Source organism: Protopterus annectens, chromosome 8.part0, assembly GCF_019279795.1.
Source record: "Protopterus annectens isolate FY-2018-M chromosome 8.part0, PAN1.0, whole genome shotgun sequence".
Lineage (NCBI taxonomy): Eukaryota > Metazoa > Chordata > Ceratodontiformes > Protopteridae > Protopterus > Protopterus annectens.
Window position 1 is genome coordinate 1,885,195,799 of NC_056741.1, and position 26,503 is coordinate 1,885,222,301.

At 36.8% G+C, this 26,503-nt stretch overlaps 1 protein-coding gene across 4 annotated transcripts in view; it reads left to right on the forward strand.

Annotated features, from left to right (window-relative positions):
• The first annotated feature begins 3,272 nt into the window (after positions 1–3,272).
• The window catches only part of TPPP3 (tubulin polymerization promoting protein family member 3), a 354,310-nt gene continuing 331,079 nt past the window's right edge, over positions 3,273–26,503 (forward strand). For 2 of the 4 annotated variants that reach the window (XM_044081379.1, XM_044081381.1), the window contains exon 1: positions 3,524–3,902. The gene's annotated coding sequence lies outside the window, so the exon portion shown is untranslated. Of the gene's footprint in view, positions 3,377–3,521; positions 3,903–26,503 lie in introns of those variants that run through there. The other 2 variants (XM_044081377.1, XM_044081382.1) reach the window with 2 other exon arrangements.

Here is a 26,503-nt window from a genome sequence, read left to right on the forward strand (position 1 = left end):
CTCTAGGTGATTGTCACTGGTGAAGTGACACCCCAAGCCCATGTGCAAAAATGGGTAAAAGGGAATGTGAATGGATGGATGGATGGATTAAGAGTTGTAAATATACCTTCAAGCTATACACACACACACACACACACACACACACACACACACACACACACACACACACACACACACACACACACACACACTGTCAGTAACATCTTTGTTCATCCAGTTGTGAGCTTTCATGTGAAGACAGCCTATACTGCCAATATTGCTTTTTTACATATATATTTGAGAAAATATGAAAATGAAGTTCATTTGTATAATTATGTGTATGAATTTTTACAGCTGGATGGAGTGAAGCATTCTAAAATATGTTACACTGTATTTGTACTTTATTTATGTGTTTATCTCATCTCTCTTATGAATATATTTTTGTTGTTTAATCTCCTGTGTATATAAATTGCTTTACTGATCTCTGTTAAACTGTAAGTAGACACAAATAATCTGTATTGTATAAATTTTCTTTTCTGTACATGATATGTATTAGTAAAATGTACTTTGCTGGAGCTTTTCTTCTCGGACCTCTGCTGAAAATGGACACTGTTGTCCAGTCGGACTGTCCTGGTAAACAAATGTTACATAAATAAATAAATTATTGGCAGTTGTGTTGCCCATCATGTAAGGTGTAAGCTCATATATTTCAGCAACTTGTATGGCACATAATTTTGCAGTTATTAATATAAGTATGAACAGACAATAACAGATGCCTACAAGCATCATTGAAGTTTACCCAGATAAACTCAAGGAGGCATTACTAATAACATATGTATACGCACATTAACTAGCTAAAACATTTATATGAATTATAATTTTTGATTTCCATAATTTTTAAGAGGTACTGGGTGGTCACTGGGTCTATAAAAGTCAAATTCAGAAAACATCCTTAAAGTAATGGAGTGACTAATTTTGGCAGACAAAACACACATATATGTGAATACAGGTGGAATGAGTTAAGGTGGGAAAACAGATGACAGCAGGAATCTTTTGGCTGAGATGGATAGGTGATCAATAAGCCTGATGTACGCCTTATCTTAGGAGACGTAGGCCAAGCAATATTATATTATTTCATGCTATATTATACTGTAATATGCTACACTGTGTAGTAATATGTTAAATATATGTATGCTTGTACTTATACTGTGCAGGACTCACTAAAGATTACAGGAGTACCGGAGTATTGTTTATAGAAGTTCACCTCACAGATCCCTGAAAACAGAACTCAAATGCTATGCTGCTGAAAGGAGCACAATACAACAAGTGGAATTACAGTACTGCAAAGTATCTAAAACTTTATTACTACATATGATGAGTGGGGGAGGCCCTCGTTTATGTGTGCAGTTCATTTGTGTGGCTTTACCCCCAACAACCCCTGGTCTTAAAGAAAAGAACATTGATATTATATGTATCAAGGAATGGTTTGGGGGCAGGATGGGTTGTGTTGCAAACTAGTAAAGTAGTTCAGTGTTGTACACCATAGAGTCATAATAACCCGAGGGTCAATAAAGAAAATGTATTTGTGTTGAATACATTTGCTCTTGTCCATGTGTAAATGTTGTGCATTGCGATGTGTGGTTATATCTGTAGTACTGTCTGCAGTGTTTGGGATATTGGGTAATAAGTAGTAATTCCCATGATCTGTTTATCTGACTAATTGTGAGCAATAAAATGAGTTTCAGAGAGACATGCTTCAGTTACCCTTAGTAGTTCCGTATAATTTGATGTATGAAACTGTCTTATACTACGGATGCAACACTATGCTATGTCATCCTGTTCCATGTTATGGTATTCTATGTTTTCCTTGTTATAGTATACTATGCTATATTACATTATGCTATGTTGTGCAATATTCTGGTATACATATACAGCACTATTTTACTATGCTATGGTATACTATGGTATGGTATTTATACCCTGCTATGTTGTGCCATACTATAATACACCATAATGTACTATAATTTGCTTCGATACCAGTTTATAACCACGGACAGCTCACTTATTAATGGACTTCTAGAGGCACATTTTCAGTCACATTCAAAGTCGAATCACTTTAATCTAAAGACTATGATGTGAATATTTTACTTTTTTACCTTTTTAATGACATCAGAGTTAAACCATTCACAACAATCACATTAAGCTCTAATTTGCTATCACTGCAAAAAAAAATAAATAAAGTTTTAAGCTACTTTATTTTATTTCTGTGATTTTTAGAGTAGTGCTTTGGCATTTTGTTTTCCTTTTAGTTTCATATGTGTATGGCAGTACTTTGCAACCAGTCTGTAGTTTATGAATCAAAATTATGCCTGACTGTTTTGCATTTTAGTGGCCACTTATTTACAGATGTGCTACAGTCTGCAAATGATGTCATTTAATAGGATTTTCTTCTTGAGAAAGAACCCCACGTTGTGTCCACTTAGACTTGCTGAAAGCATGATACACTAGCAAGATATATACTGCTGTGTTTGGCTACAGACAAGTTACTCACAGGTTTCATACAAAAGTGTGTTTAAAATCTAGGCATATATTCTGCTTTGTTTGTCTAATATCATCTCAGTACCTGTATTACTTATCAGATTCTTCTAATAAGCATTATAATTTGTCACTAATACTTTGCATGCCAAACCATTGATTGCTACACATTTGCCACCAGTTACATAGTATATCTCTTGGTTCTCCTAAACTGCATCTAAAATAAGTTGCAATGCAGATTGTGTGTACATGTTTTGTGATAAAACATCTGTCAGTTTAAGCAAAGCTTTGTTCCTTGATAGCACCTTGCTAACTTTTGTTAGAACAGGCATCTTCTTGAATAGAATACGTTGGTTGATAAAATATCAATGAATGTCACTCGTAATAAAAGCAGGTCTTCTTGCTTCTAGAACCACAGCTGTGACTGTGCTCTGAGTATCGGTATTAAGTACGTAAACAAGGAACATTACTGAACATTTATTTCTGGAAAAGCCCAGGACAATCACACACCCACACGCACACACACACACACACACACACACACACACACACACACACACACACACACACACACACACACACGCAAATATATATATATATATATATATATATATGAAAAAGAGCTATTTCTGTCCAGAATTTGAAATTATTTTGTGAAAATCTGCTGCAAAATACACGTTTCTGCTCATCCGATATCTGTCTATCGATGTATTCAGAGCAAGAGGGACAAACAAATGCTTATTCCTAAGCACTAATGAAACAAAAGTTGAGCATGGCATATTAGACATGTACATCAGATGCATTAGATTACTTTAAATCTGGTTAGTGATTCTCAAGATATTCTAACAGATGCCAAACAAAGGTAGCACATTTGAAACCTTCTGTAACTATTTATGGAAACTTTATAAATAATACATTTAGTGCATGTTAAGTAATATACTTATCACTGTCTAAATCATTGCTATAAAATATTTATCTCTTTGCTGCCAAGAATTGCAGCAGTTGTTCTTTTTCAGTGATGCTTTAAAAGATCTGGTTTAACACAAGTGAGGAAAGGGTTACCTTTTTGCTCTCAGCTCACCATATGTAATATTTCTGTTACACCCTAAATCTGGTGTGATTAAAAACTTGCAGGCTAACTTCTATACACTCATCTAAATAATTATTTTAGAAAAGAGGGTACCAGTGTTACTTCAACAAATGACCTTGGTCACAGAGAAACATTTATATTACACTCCCTTGATGTTAAACAGGATATCTCTATGGATACAGAAATAAACAGAAGATAACAGCCCTTCAGCTTTTATAGCAGCATTGCATTCTAGAGACGAGACAGGAACGGGACTTTACTGTGAAGGCTGTCAGAGCACAGAAGAGGGAGTTGAGAGGTAAGCAATTTCATTATCCTTGCTTCACTAATAGGTAGAGAGGAGCTACCAGAGCTTGGCTAAGAATAGCTTAAGTGATTTTCCTATCAGTGAAGTTATGCAGCATTGGACAGAGACTTTTCCTTTTTTGGGTGCTGTAGGAATGGAAAAACATCTATCATGTTTTTTTTCATTAAATGCCTCTGTACTTGTCTGGTTTATTATTTTGCTATGTACATAATTAAGACAGGCACCTTAGTACTTTTGTTCTATATCGCTCACTGTCACATTTGTTCTAATAAAATATCAACAACCTATTATAAGACCACGTTCAAAATATATCGAAAAGCAATATCTGTATTACATGTATTTATGTAGGTCTAAGATATGCTTGGGTGTAAGAGTGCCTCTGTGATAATTCTGCATATGCTTTGCTGCTACTGTTTGTGGCTTTTCATTGTTTTTTCAGTGTGTTAAACTGTTGATTAGTAGATGTGTCTCTTATTGTTAAGAACTATATGCTATGCTGTTAGCAGTACTTACGTAGTTGTTTATTTACTCTGTAAGTAGTGGCGAAAGAAGTTGAGTGAATAATATTAATTGTAATGCAGGGACTAAATAAGATATGTCATTTGTGTACAGTATTTTTGGAAAAAAGGTAGAAAGGAACTCTATATAGAAAGACATCCTGAAAGTCTGAAAGACATCAAGACATATATACTTGGAAAAATGATGGTCTGCGCAGATTTGATTAGACCACCAGTAAATGAGCTACCAGTAAGAAAAGAAGTGCATTTTTTTTTTGCAGATTACCTGAGTTCATAGTTACAAGTTTTGTTTTCATACTTCAGAATTCTGCTAGGACTTTATATATTAGTTACAATGGCACACATTAATGCCTATGAATTGCTGTAGTTAAACTCATCTTAAACTCTGAAAAATAGTACAGCAACATGTCAGGATTAGAAAAACATTACTGTCTATTCATCATCCCTCTGTAGTGAAATAGCTTTTATCATGCAAACCAGTTCTACAACTAAAACTTTTCAGCATCTATAACTAAGGACAGTATGTCCTTTGCTATGTACTCAAGCAGTGCCACATACAGGTAATATAAGGAAGTGGACACTCTTCAGAAAAGGGTACCAGAATGTGTACATACATATACATTTATATGGCACATATAACCTATTTAAACAAATCTACACACTATGTTATAATAGATGGAATTTTTCTTTTGCTAACTTTTTGCTATTTTAGAAATTTGCCTACTTTTCAGGTGCCGGGAATGGCACATTACCTTTACTTCAGGGTCAATTGTCTAGACAGCTGGTGAGGTGCATCATTTGCTTGTGAGTGGTTTCTGTTCTATGTGGACCTCTTCTCTAAATAAAACGTTTATCTATGACGCTTGTGTTCACTGATAAGTACATCTGAAACTGTCATTGTTGACGGCTGCACTTCTTCTGCTCATACTGTGTAATATAAAAGCACTATGTAACTGAGTTGGATAATACTACTGGAGGGCCACCTGAAAGATGTATACCTGCAATTCACACACCTACATAAAAGTATGCTCCTCAAGCCTATGTCATATACGCTGACTGAAGCAACTAAGACTGCACTACATGTTAAATATGCTCTCACATGCTTAAGCATCTAAAATGTAAAATCTTTACATATTTCATAATCAAAAATGTGAAAATCAAGATCAGATGTATTATTGTGTTTCTATTCAGTGTGTAATATTTCTTATGTTTTTGAAAGGCTTCCCCATTCACAATTTCAGCAGGCTTATTCTGGCAACACTGTGGCTAGGAAGGAAACTCATTTTGCAAAGTTCATCAAAACATGCCATGCATAATCTCTAAAGAAGAACAGATGGACAGACATGCAGTCGGTAGTTGGCCAGATGAATAAACAAGTAGACCTGCAGACAAATGTCTGTATTAGATACAAACATGTTGGACAATAAACAACAGAGTACTGAAATGACAATTGCATGCTTTCTGAAGAGTTGGTATGCCAGATGAAATATATCTGAAAATGTAGTCCAGCAAGCTAAAGTGTCAGTACGCAATGTCACAGAGGAATACATAATCACTGGGTTTGTCCACACCATGAAAATATTTTAAGTAATGTTATTGGCATAGGCAAGGGATTAACACATCTATGACCCTGACAAGTGCAGTGGTACAAGTATAGATCTGTCATCCTAAAAGCATTCGGAACATACCACACTTATAGCTCTAACAGTTGCTCTCTATGATGCTCCATATGTCGAAGTATCTCACTCATCAAGAGCTTCCTAAGGGAGCCTTCGCTACAGAGATGTTATTCAGCTGAAGCTCCATAAAAGGGACAGTCCTTCCTACATAGTGCATTGTGTAGCATTGAAAAAAAAATAAAGCTTGAAGGAAAACTGCGCAACCATTGTTATGCTTCAGTAAAAGCCAGTGCTGACATTCCCTCACAGATGCATATTTGTACAGATGCATGCACACACACACTGCTCACACACATGAATGTCAACTAATACACACACACACACACACACACACACACACACACACACACACACACACACACACACACATGCACACATACATGCAAGCACAGACTCACACAAGCACACACTTGCAAGAACAGACTGACACATGAACACACCCACACACACACACACACACACACACACACACACACACACATGCACACATACATGCAAGCACAGACTCACACAAGCACACACTTGCAAGAACAGACTGACACATGAACACACCCACACACACACACACACACACACACACACACACACACATGCACACATACATGCAAGCACAGACTCACACAAGCACACACTTGCAAGAACAGACTGACACATGAACACACACACACACACACACACACACACACACACACACACACACACACACACACACACACACACACACACACACACACTTGAGCTCACTGCTATTCTAGATGCAAATTTAATGTTGCATTGCAGAATGTTTATTATAATAAGGCAATCATGCATCTGAGAGTCTACCTTCCAGATTACTAGGTTATTCAGTGATTATGTAAGGTACACTGCAAACTAAGGCATAGATCAAAAAGTATTTTCCAGTATAAAAAATAAAACAGATGCTGAGTAAAATGTTAAGACCTTCTGCATCTGAAGCCAGACCTTACATGCTGCATACTTCTGGACAAACCTCTAATACAGTGGTAAAACTTTGACTTTGAGTAAGAACCTGAAGCTATGGAAGGATTAGCAGAGGAAGACTACAGAGATGACTTGAGTGAGTGATAGCTCTCATGACTAGAGTAGGTGGTTGTGAAGATTCTCTAGGGTAATATGTCCACTATTCATGTCTTGCACATTAGCCTGGTCCACACCATAAGGAAAAGTGTGGCAGTAATGTTCTATGTAAGTATATATGCCACATTTTATAACAGCTGCACACTGCTGTCTAGGACTGAAGAGGAATCAGACGGACTTCCGACCCATAGTATGACGAAAAGTCAGCACTGAGGTTCTACATATCTCTTAATAGAAAGTAGGGAGAGCAGTCTCTGCAACTTCTGTTTGTCAGAAAGACAAAGGTAATTTTCTTCCCCGAGATGGAAACAAGAGGATTAACAGGTTTCATGGCATCTGCAGTCACGCATATGTATACATCACTAAGGACAGTGGCAAAGAAGCATGCGTGATGTAACGCAAAGTCACAATGAGCTTACTGCATAATTCAGGGGGACTTATGAAGATTCAACCCACTGTACCACACCCACATGACCTAAACTGATGCCTTGAAACCAGCCATTGATGCAATTTACATGACATACCTCTCAGTCTTCTACTAGGTGGATAGCATGCAAAAAAATGCAAGAAACCAGGAATAACTGGTAAATTGAGCAATATTGGCCACTTTTATTTTCTTTGCCTTGGGTAGATGGACCACACCTTGAAGGACTATTTTCATTACTGACCTTGATATATAAACAAAATTAGTGCACAGACTTCTAAACAGAAGTAATTGTAAGTAAAACGCATGATTATCCTATCAGTACAGGAAACAAATCTGAGTGCAAGGTATTTACAAATTCAGATTTGCAGGTAACATTTCCATGCAGTGCCTGCTGTTACGGAACCTGGAGCAATTCTATCGATTGGCATCCAGCCAAGCAAAAAGTACATCATACCTCCCAACCTCTTAGAACAAGAAATCTGGAGAAAGTCAAAAATAATGGAGGGAGGCAAAAGCTCAAAAAACAAGGAGAAATTTTAAATGTTGCTCTTAAAAACTTGAGAACGTTGCTAGAATAAAAAGATTTTGTGTTACCATGCATTTTCCGAAGGATATGGAGTCTGAAACTCAAATGTGTGTCATTATTTGATGAATTCAATCCTCACTGATTTGCCAGCAAACCATAAACTTTATGAGGAACAGACCAGAAAAAAATGAGGCAAAAATCTTGACATTCTGGGAAAATCTGGACATTTGAGAGGTGTGAAGTACATAGCTGCCTAACACACGTTAAAAGGGATACTGTAATGGATCTGACAAGAATCCCTAAAACCTACTAAGTCAGGTAGAGTAGCATAAATGAAGAACAAATAAACTGTACTTACAATTGTAATCTGACAGGTTATTGGCTTCTTCAAGTATAAGTGCTTTATTTTAATGCTGAGTGAATGGAAGAATTTTCTTACATTTTTGCTTTTACCATTAAAAAGGAATATTTGTGAAATTGCTTCCCTTTAGCTTAAAGAGATTACCCTTAGTCTTCAATTCTTGTTTGTGTAAACCTGTTTTATTATCTGTTATTAAATAACTAGGCCATGTTAAATACTGTTTAAATACTGTTTAGGTGTATAAATCCAAGACTATGGCCAAAGGCAGTGTACCTTTCTGGTGTATCAGAAAGTCTACTACTGGGCTGTTTATTCCATTAGATATCCTTACCTTAAAGTGTGACATGTTTAACATCTGGTAGAGAAGCTTCTAACCATGTTCACTAAGGAATGGGGTCAGGATTTAGACTGCAGTTCTAGAAATTTCCTGCCTAACTTACCCCTGAAAACACTTAAAGGTCATGTAGCACACATTAATGTCATTGTACCTACACGAACACGCACGCATGCACGCACGCGCACACACCCACACACACACACACACACACACACACACACATACACACACACACACACACACACACACACACACACACACACACACACACACACACACACGCACACACACACACACACACACACACACACACAATGTGTTCCTGTTTCTTTGAGATCACTGACTGTTGCACTCATGCACTCATATTTGCCAGTTAATTTGAACAGTGTTGCATATTTGTGTCCTGCATATCTGTGTCCTTAGATGCACAGTAATAAGGCAACACCGGTTCTGATTTCACATTCTACAGAAAGTCAGAAATGATATCTTTAATTGATACTGAACACATGAGTCGTATGAAATTCTAAATTTATATCAGAAGAATGGACATTTTACAGATAAGGCTCTATCTTTGTTCCAATAGGAAATGGTATATCTAACCTGGAAGTTAAGTAAATGCTTTATCCTTTATTGTTCTGACATCAGGATATTCAACAACTCATATAGGTATTACTTATTCCAATACTATGTATTTTCATAAATTATTGTGGCATTCAGTGCTTTCTCATGTAATATGCCAAACAGTTTGTCAGAATACCTGTTGATCCTTGCTGGTTCTCTGCTACAGAGGGATAAAGCCCCCCCCCCCCGACTGTGACCCTGAAAACCTGAATTCAGTTGATGGCTTGGGAGCAGGGCAAACTGTCTGGAGGAGATAGTACTGAGTGGTTACTGCCAACTCACCCATACAGGGAGGGGGATTGCTGCTCAGATCACTCTGATACTGATATTTAGCTGAGACTAGGTATGACAGTGAAGCAGCACCCAAGGATCGAGGTCATACACCCAACCATAAGATGATCTGTAAATGGAGAATGCACATAAGGGTGGGAGCAATACATGCAGATCAGACCAACACTGTGGAAGCTTTGCAGTCCCATGGTTGCTGCTTGGCTAAAGGGGTTAAGCTAAGTAGGAACCTTGATGGTTTACTTCTTAAGGCATTGCAGTATATGCTGGATCTAGGAGGCTTCATCAAAAGTACTTGGAATGTTAGTACAAATAAACTGAAAAACATAACTCAGGGCAAGATGATCAAATCCATTTTTCTTTCACAGGCAAAGCTGTCCGCAACCCACATTCAGAGCAATGTGTGCCTCCTATGTACCTGCTTAAATACTTGGAATCCGGTCATATATCAGATTTCAGGTAAAGGTCCACACAACACAGCCTTGTACTGCAATCAGTCAACAATGGAGTATGCACAACTACAGCATGGGAGTGCTTATAAGGCACACCATGACTAAAGGAATGAGCAAATTGCCAGAACCTACATTTAGTACCACTTAGTAAGCACATTAACAGAACCTGTATTCAGCAGCATCCACAATGCATTCTTGCCTCTGTTTTGACATGTAACATTCATAGTCAAAAATTATCTCAAAATATAGCAGAATCTCAACAGACGTTCCCCATCTGTGTGCAGAAACACAAAGGTCTCTAACCAGACAATCTAGAAATATGAAACAGCATATACATTTGCCTGCAAATGAGTGTCACTTATGTTGCTCTAATATAACTAAAGGTGTGATGTTGATTGAAGCTATGGTATAAGAAAGATAGGAGACAACCAGGTAGATGTAAAGACAGGTGTTCACACAAACAGATGAGAGAATATTGGTAAGGTTTTGCTCTCCTATAATGTTGAATATGATACATCATAATGGACATTTTATCTTGCCAGGCTGTGCTGCACCCCTAGTATACTTTAACAGAATATCACCTTGGGTGGTATGCAGACTGAGATGTAGGATGGGTATGGGAGGTATTCCACTGAAATAGGGTTAGATACTATGTGTCTATATTACTAATTGCATTATTCATAATGTTCTCTAAGTAGAAAGACAGAGCAGGATGCATGAAAGGATTGTTGGATGTTCTGGGAAGTATATGACGATGTTTTGCCAAGTATGTTTAAAGAGCCTAAATTTGAAATTAAGCTATAACAAACACTGTAATAAACCCTAAACAGAACCAAAGACATTGTGCTAAAAATATCACAAACTAGGTATGAAAATTGTATTATCTAGTGCCAGCAAAACATTATTTATTTACTGACATTTGATTACCAGAAAGGTCCGACTGGGTAAAAGCCTATTTTCAGCAGAGACCCTGGGAGAAAAGCTTCAAATATAACATAAGAAAAGATTGTCTTTGAGAAGGCATCTGCATTTAACAAAAGAGACCAGATTAAGTATAGGACAGTACTGTTCATAAATGTAAACAACACTGCTGTGCATCTGATCTGTACTTCAAACAGGGAAGTGTTCAGGTGAGCTACACCTATTTCTTTACAAAGTAATATAGGAACATACAAGGTAAGCAGTCATGGGGTCCATAAGATTCCTAGCCATAAGCAGACAAACTTAAAAGTTCTCACCACCTTTTTCAAGTGCTTTAACTAGTTAATTAAACAGATAAGTGAATTTATCTTTGTCACAGCTTTTTTGGCCAAAATCTGGAACTCAAAGACAAGGGTAAATGCAAAAATCAATAAGCAAACAAATGAATGAATGAATGAATGAATGAATGAATGAATTAATTAATTAATTAAAATAACTAATATATGGTATCCCCCATTTGCACTTGAATTGTCACTGTCCAGGCACCATCATTCTAATCACTGGACTTTTATCTGGCACCCCCTGTAAGATATTATGAGCATAATCATCATATATCACGTCTCTTTTACATGAATCTCCATTACAAGTCTTTGAGCTGTAATTTCAGCAAGAATTTAAGTGCAAATAAGAAGAATAATGTAAGTGTAAGACTGTAGTATCTCAGATTGCCCAATCCCTCACACACACACACCCCACACACACACACACACACACACACACACACACACACACACACACACACACATACACACACACACACACACACACACACACACTTTGAGGTTGTGTGAACTTTCTTTTATACCATATCGTCAAATCAGTCTCACATTATTTAATTGTATCAACATGATTAGTTAATAAGAAGCTGGGGTGTGGGAACCCCCCCCCCCTCCACATAAGTTGGTATGCGGAGGTGAGCCCAACTGTAAAACATACTTTAAAGGTGTAATGGTGAGTTTTGGAATTTGCTATTTTTCCTAAATTCACACATTCACACTTTAATATTTGAAGTATTATGACTTACATTATCAGGTCTTGCACTTCTGGCAGGTAGACAGTTTGCAGTCTCCAATCAAAAAGCATGTTTAACTGGAGAAAACCAGAATACCTAGAGAAAGCCCAATCATACATATGGAGGATGTACAAACTTCACACGGAGAATGACAAAATATTAAAAATGAACTCCAGACACAGGAACTATGAGGCAGAAACCTTAACCAGTGTTTTTGGCCTAAGCTTCTATCCAGAATAATTCATAGTAGGAGACCGAGCTTTAGTTGTGTCCATGTGAGTTTTGCAGCAAAAACGACACTATTTTTCTAGGGATTTAAGTACCCGCCAACACTAAGTTTGGATTAATCTGAGAAGAGGAACCAGTTTTTTTGTCACTTGATAGCTGTGATCTTAGGACTTTATGTGCAGAGGGACAGCTTTAAAGGAATTGGCATGTTATTTGTTTTACTCATTTTCCTTAGAATTAATATCTGTCTTGTAAAGCTGATTGCTTTAACATGCCTTCATAGTTTCAAATCAACACCTATCTTCTGATGGCTATGAATGACAGTTTGACAGTATTTTAATGAATGCACATACAACTAATGCTGGAAACTTTAAATATGAAACCCCATAACAGAAACCCAACATGTTGAGCATAACACATATGGAGCTGTTTTTTGAATTACCGTCTTCCAAGGATCAGTGTCATATTCACAGAACTGGTTGCCTGTACAGATGTCAGACTGGAGGTCATGACAGGCAGAATGCATGCAAAGGATAAAAGGAAAAATACTTCATGCAAAACAAACACTGTGCCACTGATAAAAGAAAGATTTTTAATGATCTAGCATCTCAGCTCACAGCCTTCCAAAAGTAAAAAACACATAAAAACTCATTCAATAAATATACACTCCAGCAATTACATTAAAGTGCTAATCACCAATTAGAATTAATAACATAATTCTATTTACATTCCTTATTTTAACCAAATGGTTCGAATGTGTTATATTTTAAGATACAGTTTCCTTTTGCAACAATTTTGTTTTTAAATCAATACATTCCCCCCAAATGAATTTGCATTTTTATAGTTGTGTTGGTGAAATACTTCATGCAGCCCAGATAAGGACTAAGAAAATGGGTATTACCACTGAAATATACACGTGATTACGAGGGGACAGATGGGAAAATGTAATGAATTTCTTAAATTACAGTATCTTATAGGATGTAAATCATTGGTGTGGCCCTCTGGTGATCAAAGGGACTCTTGAGGCAAAGAAATATCATGGCACCACAACAAACTTTCTGATGATAGCTATTAAATGAGTTTAGTATAACTATTGAGCTATTCTGTAAATTAATAGATTATATTTAAGACCAGGAAGTACTCCTGACAAGGCCTATCAAACCTGTTTTTTTTTCTTTTTTTTTTGTAAGAGTTAGATTCCTAACTCAAGGCATATTTAAAGTTCATGGGGTCACGTTTGCTTCAGCCTTTGAAACCAGTGAAAAATGCTCTTCTCAGCACTTACAGTGTATCTTAAATTGCATCTTTTTGTAATTCATGTGGGATTACTTTTATAAGCAAATTCAGATATGCCTACCATTCTTTTGTCATCCCAATTTCTCTTAGTACGTTAGGAGCATCAGGGTATCTGTAACACACATCTCAAGTTTCTTCTTGCATGTCTGCATAATTTATAATTTTAGGTCTCTCAGTATTCAGGACACTACAGTCACGAAGTGTGGCTAATTAAGTAATTAATTACACTTTTGCTCTTTTTCCTTATACTGCAGTATCTGACTTTCGGGCTAATACCCTGTTAAAACTTGATATTGCATAATCCCATGTGATCATTACTACATTATGGTTCATTTTCAGGCATTTATTGTCTGCTTGTAAACTGCAATGTTTGCAACAGTTTTTACAATGCAAAAGAAAAAATTTGCTAACATTAATCATCTTTCAGTGTAGAGATCCTCGTGTAAATACATCACAGCCAGTCAAGATGTACAGTTGCTTCTAGTTCTTTGTTACAGAACCTGCATTTTTTATTATCCCCTTCTTTTAAGCAGTTTGTGTGAATCAGCATGTACACAGTTCAATTTTCTTAAGCAGTCATTGTTAGCTTTTTATAATGTGCTTTATCATAGGGTCATAGGATCATAGGGAAGTTACTAGGCTATTGGCCCTGAGGCCCTTACAAGCCTAGCCAAACATTTAGTCTGTGTTCTGACAAGTCAGCACCCAATGCCCCTGTTCAGTAAGGACACAGGTGGAATCTCAGGGATGTATTTTCTATTCCCTATCCAGTTATCCAGGTTGCTTTTAAAAAAGGTTAATGAGGTACGCTGCTTGACGTGGAGATGAAGTCTATTCTTTAATGCATCAGGTCTTAGTAAACAGTGAATTATTCTAGCAGTTCTCTATGCCTGTAAATATAACTCTGGGCTTTACAGTTTTTTTTCTTTTTTCTCTAATTATCATCAACCCTGTGTTTCCCATTTTTACATGAGGTCCTGATGTCTCATCAACCAAATCACATAGAGCCACACTGCTGAGTGGCTAGCACCGTTTGTTTTGTTCATAAGCTTTATATTCTTTCTTTTGCTTGTTTGCAGTTTTATTGATAGATGCTTTTTGTCCACTTCTGCTAATCTAAACATGGCTGACACCTTTGATTCGTTTTCTTCACGGTTCAGAATCATTATATTTGGATCTATTGAAATAAACATGTATATATAAAATCCCTCAATTGCAGACTTGCACATATAATGAGTTTTATATTAGTCCGTCTCCTTCAGACCAATGGATATATGTATATACTCTTTTTATATACTTTTTTTCACTTATCAGTTAACAGACATGAAGCAGTTGATCACACCAATGTTATAATGGAGACAGAAAAGCAAGTTGATTAATAGCATGAACATTGCCAATGTAGTGAAATATTAGCTTCAGCCTTTTGAAATGTTCATTACTAAAATATATTTTCTTTTGTTTCTACTGCATTACTGATCCTTCATCTCTTCCAGATATTTGTACAGACCACGCCATTCCAGCTCCATTACAACATAGTCCTCTTCCAATTTCTTCTCTTAATGCTTCAAGTTTGCTGCATTAATAGTTTTATTTTATTTGCTATTTTTTCCGGGGAAGAGCACTGATCTCCATGGACTTCTTTCAGATTCAGCCCAGGATCAGCCTGGTTAAGTGACTTACTCAGACTCATACACATTAGGCAATGGAAGCTGAGAGAATCAAACCTTGCACCACTAAACCACAGGAAACAGCTAAACAACAGTGCCTTAATCCTCTAAGCCAACTGCCAGGCAGTTTTGTTTTGCTGCCTTTCCACTTTTACTAAGGATAAATGCCACTCATTTTATCTTGAAATGTTTTAAGCCATTTATAGTTGTATCTTCAGTTGTTTTATAGATGAGCTATACAGTTTTGTATCATCCATTACGAGCAGGTGAGATGCCATATGACAAGACTGTTTTTATGTTGTTAGTCTATATCCATAGCCCAGTCTGTTAAGAAACATCTTAATCATCTTAATGAGTCGAGAGTTAGGTAAAACAGCAATGTTGATAAAGAATGACTGCATAATATTCCTCAATGGATTCCTATACCAATTTGCTCTAAGTGGTAGTCCACTTTTTCATGACATTTCAATCAATGGCTCCCCTGTTTCATACATCTGTAAGTGTTCTATAGTCCACATAACATAGAATGCTGTCAATTTTTTTTTTTAATAATTTCTGCTCACCACACCGGGGTGTTGCCCTTTATACAGCTCGCTGTTATGGTTTTGTTTACTAAGAGATGATCCTTTATGATATTTTATTACCTCTCTGTGTTTTTATTGCTGTAACTGCATGCTTATCTAAATGATTGTAGACTATCTGCCCAATTATGTATTTTTACTATGGTTTCAGTGGCTTGCTCTGTTAAAATTAAAAAATCAAAGTTTTCTAGTGCACAATGTATATTCTTTGTAGGGTCAATTGCAAGGTCAGGTTTTAATGTAAGCCTGATGTATATTTTCAGTTACATTTAACTACAAATTTCTTAAGCTCAGAATTTAGCTGTGCTAATACAAGGACTCTTGCATGTGCTGCATGCCTTATAATGTTGTTCCATCCTTACAGTGCCACAGATAATTCTAGAACTGACTGACAGTGTGGGATTAAGGTGAGGCTCATGGAAAAACACTGTCAGAACCTCATATGGTTGAGATGTAGATGAAGGTGCCAACAGATTAACTCATCTGCCTGGGAGGATGTAATCAAACAAAGCATATTTAGTGAACTGGCAGTTTCAATGGATGAAAGTAATGTTTTTAACACTTAACTGATTGTTGTATGATTACATAAGTGCTTTATTTTTGCATAAGTGATTTCAAATTCCCTGTGGTCAGATTTTGCAGTACAGTTTAAATCTACTTTAGTTTAAGGTTGACTAACTACTCTGAGGTACAAATTTGTGAAACCCGCTGTGAGAACCTAGAAAGGTGTTTCAAGGTTTACTGAATGCCATGTCATTGAAGCCTACCCTTCAATGTTTCATTGTAGTCATGGTCAAACCTGCTTAGTAATGTCAATCAATAGGGCATCACAAGTGCAGCCAAGAGGCTTTGTGCAGTTTCCACCACATAAATATGCATGTTATGGGCTGCTCAGTGTTGTGTGCCTCAGCAGTCTCATATCTCAAGCAGTGCCACACTTACTAGTTCCTATTTGTTCATGTGCCATTGTCAATAAAGCTAAGTGAAGTGAAACAGGAAGAGACTGATACAACATGGCACAAAGTAAAAGGACTTACTCTAAGAGATGCGAGAAGACTGAAAATCATTTCCACATCCAAAATGCATCAAGGCAGTATGTGGCTTTCATGAGCTGTGCATCTGTCTGGATGTTTCAATTAAGATATGCACACGAGCAGGTTTTTGGCCTCCTGTGGAGAGACCAAGCTTATGGCAGAGAATGGGGTCACTCTGTGAATATGTTCTAGAGAAAGCAGGACATATCATTGATTGAAAATTTTCTGCTGGACAAAGGTAGGTATTTTCCTCCATATGGTAAGTACTGCATATAAACCATTCTCTCCTCATTGTGTATTTTCTAGTCACTGAATTTTTTTTGTATTCTATATACTTTTTTAGTGGTTTTACTTTTCATACTAGTAACTCACTTCACTGAATGCCTTTGAGAATACCAAATATGCAAGTATGATACCGAATACTGATTTGGCCTTGCCTGGATTTTTGCAATCTACATGCTATCATCTATACTGCCCTGCCATTAGTATGAGTTGTTAAACTTTGTTGATGGTGTAACATCCCCACTCTGGGCCAGTAATCAAGGAATCTGAATCCTCACCACTGACACTGGAGAGGGATGTTCACTTTGAATATAAATGGATACACTCAGTCTTTCCAGGTGCAGACCTCTCTGTATCAAGCACAATTTTATTTAAGAGCACACAGGGAGTACAGTCAGCTCAGGGTCTGGATTTCCGTATATCTGTTTCTCTTCAAGTCCGCAATAAGGGTCTCCATTGGCACAGTTGTGTTCAGCACTCTCTCTGTGAAACCAGTGCTTCGTGTCCCTTCAACAAGTAGCTGACACACACACTCTTTGAGATTTAATTTTTACATACACACACACACACACACACACACACACACACACACACACACACACACACACACACACACACACACACACACACACACACACACACACACACACACACACACACACACACACACACACACACACCTGGGAAAGGCTGGCATAGATTACCCACTCTACCAACTTTGCCCATACTAGAAGGTAGATTCACTGCCACCAGTCAGTTACTATAATGCTAAGGGTATCCAGTTATACTGAGTAAAATTAATATTAATACAAATGGTAATGTGGACCAAACAGCAAAGATTTCAGGAGTGGCCAGAGTTTTCACCAAATAAATATATGCATATACTATCAAAACTTAAATATTCTTCTTAAAGGACCAGCCACAATGAGAAGTTTAAATATATTTATTTATTTATTTATTGCAGTTGGTTTACCAGGATAGTCCATTGGGCCTTAAAGAACCCGTTTTCAATGGAGTCCTGGGGAGAAAAGCTCCAAAAAAAACAAAAATACATATAATATTCGACTTCAGATCTGAAAAAAACAGGCACAGAATGCTACTTTAATACAAAAAGCTACCTCTTAAGGTCACATGACCTAGGCAGTGGTCTTAAAGGAACATAATCATTTAATCCCTTCTGTCTGTCAATTTGTAATTTTAAGATCCATTTAGTCTCAATGCAGTCTGTTTTTGTTTTAACATTAATAATAAATAATAAAAGAACATGAAAATACTAAATATATATTTACAGTGAACACCAGAGTTTCAGTCATGAGAAATATTTAAAATAACACAGCTGTAAAGATTCATACAGTTACCAAAAAACAATACTTAACTATTCTTACTATATTTTCCTGACTAAGCTAAAGATTACTAGTCCCTGGTCACTTAATAGCACAAGGCAAGATGAAGTGGGTGAGTGGTCTTCCTCCTTTGTCAGGTTTCAAGAAGAGACTGCCCCTGAAACTTTAGTCTCCTTTAATATTAAAACATTATTTCTATATAGAAGGACATCTCATACATCTGATAATCTGACTTTTAGTTCCCATCCAATCATCAACACTAGAAGCTGCCAGGAGTTGAGCACCTACATGTCAATAATACACACAGATAGAGCTTTGCTCCGATCTGCTACTGCTCCTGAAAGTCATAAAACAATTTCAAACTTCTACCCTTACAGAGTAGCAATTAGCTACTTGCTAGAGACAATAAAGAAGGCTTCCTAACACTTAGTTTCCCAGACATTTTGTCTCTGGCTGCAACCAGAACTATAAGATACAATCTTTATGGCCTAATATAATTTCAACTATTTTTCAAAGTTTGTGGTAGCTGGATTGTTATTAACCTCTTCCCTTCCAGTATCTTGTGTTAAAGAATATACATTTAATTTAGTTTCAATAATACATGTACATTTATTTTCTTAAGAGCATGGCACACTGCTGATGCATTTTAACACAAGCAACTTTACAAATACATTTGTAAACACAGCAGTCTCTACAAATCAGTCTGATACTCAAATGACATAATTCTTTACTAAAGTCAGGATAGTTGTGCTGGCATATGTTACACATCCACTGCCCCACTTCTCCTGGCATAACTGGCAGTACCTCCTATCATCACAGATAGCTTTGCCTTAAGTACAGTTATGATGGTTTCTCTATAACGGTGATTCCAAAAATAATTAAATTTGGATACCTTTGACTTACTTACTTACGTAAGTCCTCATTTCTCTGCAGTTATCACTCATTCAGTGTTTTGCACTAAACAACGTAAATATTTACAAGTGTAGTCAACTAACTTCCTAATGATCCCTCTGTATTATTACTGCATCCAGTTATTATTTATGTAGATTTCAGTCATTATATTCTGCATGTCCTAGGTCATTACTGAAAAGTATGCTTGGACCACTTAACCTACCCTATTAATACATTAAATAAATGAATATATAAATAATTAATTGAACTTAAATTCAAAAGACTAAAATCCTGTGTGTTGTCAAACAAAACGTAGAATCCAGGTAAATTATTATTAAGGTAATCCATTACATATCAGGATATCACCAAAGAATTGGCTGTGCTTGTAACTGGATTAATGATATTGGAAAATGTGATTATCATTTTTCAGATATGCCACTAATTATTAATTTATCAACTGAAAAGACCTGGCCAAATCAGTAGAACAAGCTATTCTATCTATGCTGCTGTGTTAAATTATAATATGCTTATGTCAGTATGAGTTCTGAGCTGTTGACATTTGTTTTGTGTTGTCTTTGTTTACAAGTTGGCTGTGACTGACACTAGGAAGTTGTCGGTCTTGTAACTCCAACAAAGCAGAGTGCAGACAAATGAAATATATGACGGTGGTGAGTAGATAGCAAGTTTGTTTGTTTTGTTTATGTCACATTTAGGGTAAATTATTGATTGTCTGAGGAGGACAATGGTTATCGTTTACTAAAAATTAAGTTCTTCCTCAAGTCTACTCTGCTTCTGTTTCATCAGGCAATTTAGCTTAGACAGTCTATAGCTGAAGTTGTGTGTATCCATTGCCACAAATTCTGTAAGAAGAGATAATGAAGTCCTCAAGATCACACCATTCATTATTTGCAAGATATCATCTTCATACCTACCCATGTAGGTGACAGCTTGGTAATTCCAAGTGTTTTATGGGTAGCAAAACTGTTAGTATCTATTTTCTGGGTCACACACCATCCTGTAAGATGTGAAGTGTTGCATTTGGATGTAAGATACAATTCTGAATAATTGTTATTGTTTCTGACACTTCCACCTCAGGAAGACTGTGACATTCATCCACATCCTTCTGTGTGAAGACAGATTTCCCCATGTCTTCCTCTGACCAATTGCTACTTTGTAATTTTAACTGTGATAAAGTCATGAAAGGCATAAAAAACTTTTGTGAATCTCTCTTTGCAGTAAATTTATTAATTGTAAGAGGATGCTGGCTCCATGGCACAGAGTGATAAAGTCCTGACTGTGACCAAGCTGACCACCATCTGCATGTGTGTTGTGGTATCCTGGTCATCCAAAGTACTCCTTGGAAGCAGCAGCTTGCAGGAATGTATGCTGTTACTTGTAAGGATGTGGACTGCAGCTTTCCTGGTGGCAGATGTGATGGAGAACTTGTGCACAGATAGAGGACCATTAGAAGATCCTACATTGGATGCAGGTACTTTCATTACATCTGGGTGGTGTGGTTAGGGACATAGAGAAAAATGCCTCACTAGCGACCACTTAGCATTAGGTGAGCTTTTTACTGGGTAAGTGGAGCTGAGTAGTTTCCTATCTGGGGCCATATATCCCCAGTTTGGGGGGAAAGCCAGACTAGCCCAGACATGGGATGAGGGCTCCTATCTAATGTAGCATGTAATAGCCAGGCTTCCATTTTGTACAGTAACAAATAAGTACTGTATCAGCCCAGCTAGTTTATGGATGCTTACACTTTTTAAGCAAATGTTGTCCATCGACCTTTTATTTTAGTTGTTTGCATTGCAATATACTACATGCACTATAGTACATGTTTTGTTTGTCTTTTTGGTTTTATCCAATTAGGGGTCACCACAGCAGAACTCCAGTCCGCTTATGACTGGCAGTTGATTTTTATGGTGCCAAGTTGCCAGCCCGACACCCAACCTTCAACAAAGGCACGCCCATTCACACATGTCTTTTGGAGGCCACTCAACCGCAGGGAGGACATGCAGACTCCACACAGAAGGCACTCCAGTCGAGAATCGAACAGGAGAACCTCTTGCTGTGAGGCAACAATGCTACCGCTGTACCACCACAGCCTTACATGAATGCATGCTATATACTGTCTCCCTGTATGTCACTCAGTTTGTTCTATTCTGCGTTTAACTCAAATTCAGCAACCATGTTACTTTTTTAAGTATCATGTGAGAACTGCTTAGCAAACAGTGACTGCAGTCACAGCATATAACTATGGTGATCAAGCACAAAAAGCATTTGTTAATACATAAAAAAGAACAGAAACATCTATTACTCACTGTACTTCAACTTTATTTAAGGTTCAGCTGAATTTGTTTATCCAGTACTGGAGAGCTGCTGGTACACACTGAAAGAAAAAAAATCTTACTTTCTTTAAACTTTTAATTTTGTCCTTTGTTTAACATAATGATTTTGTGGCATGAAAAAATCAAATGCAATATTAAGTTTTGCTTTCTTACATTTCAACTTTCTCCAGCTTTTTTGTTTTTGTGAAAAAAAGGCTGGTATGGAAACATCCTGTTCTCAGAAGAAAAAAAATCTATCAAGCTGTCAAAGCTAGAAAAACAGCTAGGAAGAATGCCCTCTCCAGTGACAGTAATATGGGTTCTTCTACAGCAGAGGCTCCCAGTCTCACAAGAAGAGGAGAATGCACCAGAACCCACACTTCTGGTCTACAACTCAAGAAAATAAACAAATAAATACATTTAGATTGGAAGTTTGGTTTTCTGTTTTAGAACAATTTTCCTGTTTTTCTGGAATTCTCTCAGATTAAACCCATCCATTTTTACACTAACACAGCCTATTTCTTCTTGTTTCATAAACTGCAAGTAGCTATGAACTCTTGTGTGCTTCATTTACAGTAAGATGTCCAGTCTTGGCCTTGTAGTATCTTACTGTTTCTTATATAGGGACCTTTGTCATCACAAAGGTCATCGGAGGTTTTTCACTTGCTCTTGCCATCCCAAAGTTTGACACCATATATTCCAGTATTTTCACATCATGCTTTGTGGGTGGGATTGCAGTATGGGGCTGCCATGAGAGGAATAGCTCAGTAGTGGTAGTTTTAGCAGTGGCCACAGTAACAACAGAACCATTAAGGTCAGAATCAGATGGAAATGTCTCCTGTAACATAATATTCCAGTTTAATACATAACATTATTAACATTATAACTTCCTATCATGTGACTTCTTTTAGGTTTGATCTTTGGACTGCTGCTCTCTGAATTAATGCTTCAATATTTAAATTGTATTTTTAAGCATGTTGTTTAAAGGATGCCTCTGTAGTTTTCATGAATGGTGCTTCTAGTCTGCAGGCAAAAACATAATTATCTCATCTGCACATCTCATAATTCTTTCATTAGGTTGGCAGGTTTTCAGCTGTTTACCTGTCAGACACAGCTTTGGTGTCAAAAGATGTAAGATGGATTGCTTGAATGCTTTGTAGTATGGATGGATCCAATCTACAATCAGGACCTTCCCTCAGGTACTGAAATCTGGGGGTAATGGCTACACCCTCTTTTTCAATGCAAAATTGTGTCCAGAGCCTGGTGAAGGACTTTCTATCACTGTAACATATGCTGTATCATACAGTACTCAGTATTCTGCCAAAAGGAACTCATTGACTACTTATTGATGAGGAAGCAAATTCTTTAGGTGAATCTTCCCAAACAAGTTTGAAGGGTTTGCAAAATATCTAAAGGGTGTAGTCCATTAATAGAGATGGTACATTTCCAGTTCCAGTGGCCTTGACTAGGTTTGGTGATGGACCTTGGTGCTGAAGGACCAGAGAGGATGGAAACACTGAATTTTAAAATAATTACTTGTCCTTTTTGGGTCGGAAGATAGCCTTTGCTTGTGGCATTACAAGAGAACCCCTTCTTAATTCTATACAGGTTCATTCATTCATTCATTCATTCATTCATTCATTCATTCATTCATTCAACTCACATATGTTGTAACACTGACTTCAAGCCCCTGAAACACTAAACTCACATATGTTGTAACACTGACTTCAAGCCCCTGAAACACTACTTCTTTTGACTTGCCTAATGTAAAAGATTGCTGTGATGTGATGTTAGAATGTACTGGTAGAATGCAGTTTTAATTTAGGATTTCAGACAAACACATAATATAAGATTTGTACATTAAAATGCACCTTATTATATACTAATCTGGAGCTGTATATTAAAATGCAACTCTATTATTGTGCACTGATCTTGAGCTGTATATTTAAATGCATTGCTAATATTGCACACTGGTGTACAGCTGTATATTCAAATGTATCTCTACTATTATATACAGCTCTAGATGTGTATATTAAAATGTATCTCTAATATTACGTACTGATCTGGAGCTGTATATTCAAATCCAGCCCTATATTATGTACTGGTCTAGAGCTATATATTAAAATGCAGTAGTAATATTATGTGCTGGTTTGGTGCTATGTTTCTGAGTGTATATATGTGTGTGTGTGTGTGTGTGTGTGTGTGTGTGCGTGTTTATATGTGTGTGTGTGTGTGAGTGTGTGTGTGTATTTCTGTGTATACATATATATAAAATACATACCTTGTGAGTCAATATAATGAAAACTCAGTAAAGTAACAAATGTTGTTTTCTTTTTTCTTCTTTTCAGCAAAATGTTTAGCATATCATACAACATGCGTTTTCTTTTCCTTGTAATGCTCTGTTTCATTTGGTGACTACCTTTCTATGTGGACTCTGTCTGTGCATGAATGTATAAAAGTGCATGAAAAACCTGGACCAGCCAATGAAGTGTCTTCGGTTCCTTCCTTGCCAGTGCTACATTCTCAAGCTGATTCATCTCTGACCTGATTTCCCACCGTGGGTTGTTGCCACAATGGGGCATACTCAGATTTCCACATTCGCTGCCATTTACCTGAAAATGGTAATGGTTGGTAAAGTTTACTGCTTCACTTGTGATCTGCAGCTTTCTAGGCTGTTAACAGCTGTTTAATGAACAGTATATGTGATGGTTTAATATGGAGAGCCTAAGTACAGGGTAACATGCTCTTAGAGCTGTAATACTATTTCTTCATATTGTCATACTGTAAGCAATGGAATTATTAAATATATGAGGTGTTTTATTGATAATGTGTTTATGAATATGTTATTAGAACACTCTGGTTATGCCTTCTGGCTCAGGATTTGGCTGAAAAGGGCTCTTGGACGAGCCCACCTTCACAGTTTACAAATAAATACATAAATAAAATCACAGCGAATTTGTTGGGTTTTTTTTGTATTTTTGTACTATTGGAAGAACCATTCAGTGCAGTCTTACTCTGATTCATTTTGTACTTTCCTCTTTTCCTGTTTTGCTATTTTTTTACTTGTATCGTATTTTACCCCACCTTACCCTCTTCCCATCTGGCTCTGTATCTCTCTCTCTCTCTCTCTCTCTCTCTGTCTGATTGCTGTTTTTACTTGTCTCATACCAGTGAAGGACATATATTAGAAACAGAACTATAATTATCCAGTATGGTACATGCTATTTCTTACTCCAGAAAATCTATCTGCACTGATTTATGAATTGCACAGCCTTGCAACTACTCTCTTCTCTTGAAAAAATTGATTTACATCTAGGAGTTGCACCTTGCATATTTTCTTTTAAAACATTTCAGAAATAATGGATAAATATTTGACATATCTCTGTTTTTCACATTAGAATCCATAATACACATTGTCCTTTCTAGATTTGTTTATTAGGCATTAGATCTTGCCAAATTTTCTACAATACCACCCCGTGCCAGTCTTGAAATTGACAATTTGAATAAACTGACCACTTTGTCTGTCATCTGATATTTTCAGTAAATCATCAGAAAAGTTTTACATTTTCATAAAATGAAGGATAAAACTTCTATTCCTGTCTTCTACAGACTTAACTGTCTTGCAAGTGTCTATATTATTTCTGAGAAGGATATATCCATCGAACAGCTGTTCATCGATCACTACCCATTGAACAGCTGCTCAGCGAACGTTGCAAACATTGAACTTCTGTCCTAGGGAAAGAAACTACTTGGACACCAGAGCAACCATAATATGAACTACATCATTTTATACTCACAAAGGGGGGGGGGCTTTGCCCACCACCACCTCCACTAATATATATATATACCAACTCTGAGATCTCACTACAGTGGGGAAAAGGGCTAATTCATGATGCTGGCCAACTAGTTAATTTCCCAGGGAAAAACTTTGATGTAGTGATCGTTCACTGAATGCAGCATTCAATGTAGTGGTGTTGATGAATAGGGATTAGCTTGAGACGCCTTTTCATGGAAACAATATAGACCCATCTTTGAAATAAAGAGTCATAGTGAAAATGGGTCAGAATGTCAGAATGTGTTGTTTTTGCCATTCTTCACCACTTTTTTTTTAAATCTAGCAATATCATCTTATTTATTCAAAAGAAAATTACCTAGGCTATAGAAAGGTGTTGATACATAAAGGAGACCTATGTGTTTTGTTTGACGCATAACTTCTTCAGTGCTTATATGTATAACACTTTACTATCAATGCAATTTAATTGATTTTTTCTGCAACTGTTACTTAAACATGCAGATGTTTGCCCTCATTTTTTACTCTGGTTTTTACCCAGTGACCAGTTTGCTAACAGTAATATTATGGGTATTCTTTCTTTAATGTATCCATATTATGGACCATGTTCCAACTGAAGTGCCTGTGATATATTTATCCAAATAGTTTGACTGTATGAAGTGGCATTACCTCAGGGCTTATACTTTATGACATAGGTTTGCCTTTCCCTTAGTGGGTCCAGATTATTCATTCCAAACCAAGTGTACATATATTAAACAATGTCATCGTTTCCTGTTTACATTTTGGGTGTGGCAAGGCAGATCTCACATGCTCTTTTTCTAGCTGTGTACCCACTTTAAACAAGGTCTTAAAC